Here is a 6513-nt window from a genome sequence, read left to right as displayed (position 1 = left end):
AACTCCCTTATATCTAGTAGCCTTCATATTCAGCTGGCAGCAGCATGATGTAATACACGTTTCTGTAACTTTAAAGCTCTAAAAGACTTCTTCTGGATTCAGGAAGACTGAGATGTAGATGCATTTACAGTAATTAGATCACAACTTTAATGAGTTTTGACTGTTCTGGCGGTTGAAGATTTGGGAATATTGATCAAACTCTAAATTGCATATTAATGGACAACATGAACCATTGCCCAGTGCCCCGACCACTGGGGGCCACAGAAACAGGAGATCAGATGATTTCTACAGCACCAAACAGAACTGCAAAATCAATGGTTGTTTTGGTTGTCCCAAAGCACTCATATCACCCCTAGAGTACTTCAGTGAATGAAAACTTTACTGTTTGATGACCCCTACAATTTAAAAGATTTACTTGAGGACTTTGCTTTTGAAAGGAGCAGCAAGAGGACCTTTAGATAGTGGTGATTGACATTTAATTCACTGCAGATATCTGCATGAATATTTCAGCAGCTGCAGTGTGATTGCACAATAAACTTGGCCAACTGGCATGGTCTATTTTTGTGTGTTTCCTCGTCTGTTGTAGCCAATATGACAAGCTTTCTGTTCATCTAACATTAGTACTTATGGCCATTCAAGATCAAGAGCTCATGAATTTTCAAGCTTTGGCATGTTTTTCATTACCAAGTGCTTTTGTTTGGTTCATATGTCTTATGTGCTGAAAATTATGGGTTTCAGGAGCTATGAGTAAATATAAAGAGGTTTAGCTAATATTAAATATTAGTGTTGCTTAATCTGCAAAGAATGCAGATGACCTGATCAATATTAATGAGCCACACTGGTGTCTTGGCACCAGACCTAAAGGTGGTTCTCAGGTTACATTTTCACTGCAAACCTTAGTGCTCAAGTCTGACGTATTGTTTTAAAAGTTTTTTTTTTCTTTTTTTTTTTTAGTTTCTATATTTTTCCCTCAAGTTTTGCTTGTACAGACCTGTCCCCATGATACTAACACCTCATTGTCCCTGTACTGACTACTGTCATGGCTGTCTTCCATAATAACCAAGTTACCAAAGATCTACCGGTGTGTAAAATCTTTGCACTGACTCCTGTCACTGTAAAATTTTGACAAATGTTCTATGATCTAGAGTGATGCAAAAGTTGCACAAATTCAGATATGACTGTTTAGATTGATTTAGATTAGCATTTTTTAAAAGCAGATTCTGTGTGGTTTGTGTTGTTCACACTATTAAGAAAGAAAGAAAGAAAGAAAGAAAGAAAGAAAGAAAGAAAGAAAGAAAGAAAGAAAGAAAGAAAGGCCACTTTTGCCTGCAGTCTAAATGTAGCTTAACAGAGCTTCCTCAATTAGTACAGAAGCCAGTTTCTAGTGGCCTACAGAAATGGCTGTATCTTGCAGAGCAACATAAATGCTGCCTAGGGCAACAAGAATAATCATGAAACTACAAAAGGAATATAAAACTTGTTAAGAAATGTAAAAAAAAAAAAAACTTTTCTCTGAAAATTCATAATTCACAGTTGCTAATAAAAGCACTGTTATTGCGTACCTGTAAAAGGCTCAAAAAACTGTCAGTGGTAATAAAGGTACATTTAAATAAATCATTGTTTAACATGGTGAATTTTATATGATTGATTTATTGATTAAATGATTCATTTGTTTATTCATTCATTTATTTATTCAACGTATATATATATCTAAGCATATCCCCAAAAACATGTAAAAAATATATATTTCTAAAGTCATTATAACCCATTAAATTGTTTCATAAGTTCACATTGGCTTGGTTCTCCTCTCTTTGAGCCATACCATTAGTTATAAAATGTGACTATGCATAACATGGGAACATTTCTAAACACCACAGGTGCTCTAACTAGTGTAATGTTGGAATCAGTGCTGCTCTCTCAGGCAGAGGAGAGGTGTGGGTGCAGCTGCTCTCTCAGTTCCGGTCATTAATGGAGATGGCTGAGGTGATGATAAGACCAGGAGTTTCCATAGACACCCTTGAGCCAAGAGACCATGGTGATGAAGAGTATGAGGCTCTACACCGCAAGGAGCCATGGAATGGGTAGCGGGACTGATCAATAGGGGCTTCTCTGAGTTCCTGCCTTTGTATTTTGTTATCATATGAACCATGCTGTCGGTGCTGCTTAACACTTTCCACTTTGTACTGAAAACTTAAAACTACATTAAAGAAGACACATAGACACACGCACACACAATCACACATGCGCACACACACACACACACACACACACACACTATTTTACACAGTTTACATATCCCCCCTCTCTGACACACAAACATATTACATTTAAATGTTCTGACTAACACTATCTAGGAGATAGAAAGTCATGTATTGTTTAACCCTAATTCAATTAATCTCTGTCTTTTAATGTACCATTTTTCATTAATTTCAATTTCTTTGTTTTCTGATGACCCTCTAACACAAACAGACAAATCTTCATTTAGTTTCACCTGCTTGTCTTCAAGCTGTGCTATGAATACAGCTAAAATCCTGAGGAGGAAACTGCCCTGTGTTCAGATTGATTAGTAGGCCTGGCTGCAGTCTGGTAATCGTTGCTAGCTGCAGTCTCAGCACTCTGCTAAATCTCCTGGGGTTCGGCTGCTAACGGACAGTCATGTGCTTTAGCGGAGGTACAGGGAGAGGTCAACACACACAGACACAATGTCTAAAATACACATATTATGGATTTATTACTTTAATACTTATTTTTTGTAACTATTCATATATTTTCTGCCAGCCATCTCATTTTATTACTACATTTTTCGCTCTATTACACAAAACTCCAGTCCATTCACAGTATGTGACAACAGAAGTATGTCTGATTTAACAGTACCCATAAAAGAGTAGGCAAACGTAGTACGATGACCTACTACTTCCAGTGTGATTGTGAAGTGTGCATATGATGGATATGAGGCCACGGGAGATGATTAATGAATAGCAGTGATGCGATGCAACAGATGCTAATAGGTCACATGACAGTAGTGATGTAGAGAATTTAGTATATCCAGATTACATTCATACAGAAAATACTTTTTTTCAGTATTTGCTTATTCAAAACATACTGATAAATATACTCATGTTGGTGAATCTCCAACATATATCTCCTGTGATCTCTAGTATTACTCCAGTGTTCTCTCCTGGTCTCACCTGGTGTGCATAAAACACTCCAAAAAAAAAACCTTGATCCCAACTCCTTTCAGGCCTCTAGAGTCCTCCTTCAGCAGGAGCAAGCTCTTCTCAACACTTGAAGACCTTCACTGATGGCAAAATCACTGTGAGAAAACTACACCCCTTTCATTTGTCGCAGTATTCCCTTTGCAAGTTTTTTTGTTCTCTTTTTAATATTTCACATGCATGTTTATTTAAAAATACATGCCTCTCTGAGGCCTGACACCGCAGCCTCTGCTGATCTCTTTGCCTAGCATACATCTTTCCCTCAAACTGTTCTGCTTTATTTCTCTCCTCTTCAGTTTTGTATTTGGTTTCAAGTCATCAAACAATGAACGCTAATTGTAGTGTAATGGATTTCTTTCACTTAATCCCAACTCCCACTGTTCTTTTCTCCCCTTCTCTCTACATCTTTAATTGTACCCTCATTCTAGTTCTCTGGCAACAAACAAGCAGCAAGTCGGTTTGACTAATACATGATCCCATGTGACCTCCCTCCTGCCCTTTCCTTTTTCACCCTCCCGCTTCTGCAATTCTGATTTCTATCAAATGTGTAAATATTTGTGCTCCTGCTCCTGTCTCAGTCTTGGTGACCTTGTTAGTGCTATTCTAAGCTACAGACAATACAAAACCTAAAAAAAACATCTGTCAGTTTCTACTATATGTAATGTGCATTACAAAGCATTTTTCATGGCAAACAAAGGAAAGAAAATGTAAGTATAAATCCTCTAATGAAAATGAATATGAATGATAAAGTCAAACAAACAGCAGGCTGGAGCTGTGCTACTATGCAAGGCACCTAGGCCATATTTCTAATGGGAAATTTGGATTAAAGCCCAGACAAGTAGAACAGATGAAAAAGAAACTCCTCTCTAGTGAGACCAAAGAGAAAAAATGTTGGCCTTAGCTGATGGTAAGGTCAGACAGAAACCTCAAAAGACTGGAGGTATGAGCACGCAAATATGTAAAACTAACAGCGTCAGTTTCTACAATTACAAATAGCTGCTTATAAAATGAATATTTGCCGTCTCGTCTTCTGATTAGTCAAAACAGCATTTCTACCATGCTAGAATCCACAATATAGCAACAGCTAATATGCTAAAAGCATCTGTTTATCATATCAGAGACAAATTCTTAAATATAAACATTGATGTCAAGGACTATTTCTTCAAGCAGAAGAATGAAAACTAAAGATAAAATAAAATTGCATTGTCCTTAAAGGGGAAGTTCACCCCAAAATGAAAATTCTGTCATGATTTACTCACCCTCATGTTGTTCCAAATTTCATTAATTTTCTGTCTATATTTGACAGTCCACTGCAACAAAACTTCAAGGCTTCAAAAAGTTCAAAAAGAAATCAATATTAATTTAGCGTCTAATCCAAACCTTCTGAAGTGATATGATCACTTTATATGAACAAATTTAGAGTCCTATAGACATATACACTTTGAACAATGCACATACCACATCAAATATGGTAAATGCAAGTTTAACTGTACTTGATGCACAAGAATAAACCTCATTGGCTCTTGTGTGATGAACAAGAAATTGTTAGTTATTGCATGTGAATTATGCATGTTTGAGCTTTTAATTACCTTGTCTGATGTGCTCTATATACTGTATGTGCATTGATCAGTGTTTCAGTATATGCCAATAACCTTCCTTTTTGAGTGCAACTAGGCACTCAAGGTTGAGCTGTATAATAAATATATTTATGGCTAAACTGACTGTAGTCTTGGTTTTTCATCACTTTAGCCTTGAATACCCTATATTCACAAAGTAGCTCAGTCTCCCATAGTTAAATATAATATTTGTAATCATCTGAACAAAGATAAGTTAAAGTTTAGGTCATCTAGTACTACTTTTGTGACTCTTTAATTCTAAGAATGTAGCTTTATAAGTGTTTATTTATTTACATTTTTTCCCAGCTTCCCTTTAGTTTTCAGAGGACGTTATCTAGGAAATGTTAATCAAAGATTAAAGCATCTGAGGAAAGGCATATAATGGACCTTGCTCTTTTCTTGGGAAAGAGTAGCTACCGTGCTGCTTGCATTTTTGCTCTTCTTTTGCTTCATAGTTTGACAACAGGTTTAGCCCTGAGGAAATCTTTTGGAAACCTCTTGAGTTTGCAGTGAATCCTCGGCACAGCTCTCAGTGCCATCATCTAGGCAAGCAGCTGCATACTGCATATTGTTTCTGAGGCAGTGCCACACATTTTTTTTTTTTTTATATATGTCTGTAAGTTGGCGGGTCCCCCTTGCAGGCCAAAAGTGAGAAGTCAGAACTGCCGCAGTCCATCTGATTTGCTGAAGGCTGTTTCTTATGCTGTGGGTGACATCCTTTTGTAAGGTCTAGACTGGGAATGGACCTGGCCTTATCTGGGCATTCAGTGAGTTCATCCACTTGAGTCATGAGGTAGCTGTCAACCTGTGAGAGCGTGTCAAGCTTCCAGAAATCATTACGGAGTCGGAGGCTGCTATAGGCTTTTGTGACCATTATAAATCAGGGTATTATAATTAGGGTCTTTATAATTTTGCAGTGGTCCTGTAATGTTTTGTTCTTATTTTTAAGTGGAGAGCCTGGGGCACTATGTAGAGCCACTGCCTGACATGAGCACCATTGTAAGGATGTCATGCTACACTACAGCTGTCTGTCCAGGTTAACTAAAAACTCATCAGACAATTGAAAGATTCATTCTTTAACCCTAGAATGCTAATATTGAAACTATTACTGCATTTATTATTATTATTATTATTATTATTATTATTATTATTATTATTATTATTATTTATTTTTTTATTTGCAAGAGAGAGAGAGAGTGGAGTGGGGGGGGTCATTCAAGGGTTAAGCTTTTAATTTAAGAAGCTGGCAAATTCCAAGCTCTCCCATTGGAAGGCTAGACTGTGTGCTTTTGGTGGTGTTGGTGGACCTGGTAGGTCACAGAAAAACGTATTGCAATAAAGCAGTATTTTTTTTTTATGTTCAGTTTTTGAGAAGTGTGGGTTGGTTGTTGTTCCTACGCCTCCTTTTCAATATTGAGGAGACCCCGAGGCTGAACAACAGCTCAGAAGAACGGAATACAATCAATGCCTGTGGTACATCTCTGGTTCTGAGTACAACATTTATGATCTGGTGATGCTGAACCTCAACTCTGGATAGCATCACTATTACAGGCATTTCTGCCTATATTGGTTAGTTGCCCAGTTAATGCAAGTGAAGTGCAAATTATCCCAGCCAATACATCCACTTTCAAAAATAAGAGGAGACCTATATGAGGAAAACTTGAGCATTCTTCTGGCACACT

The sequence above is a fragment of the Carassius gibelio genome, chromosome A21, assembly GCF_023724105.1.
Source record: "Carassius gibelio isolate Cgi1373 ecotype wild population from Czech Republic chromosome A21, carGib1.2-hapl.c, whole genome shotgun sequence".
Taxonomy (NCBI): Eukaryota; Metazoa; Chordata; class Actinopteri; order Cypriniformes; family Cyprinidae; genus Carassius; species Carassius gibelio.
Note: the sequence above shows the minus strand (reverse complement) of the source record.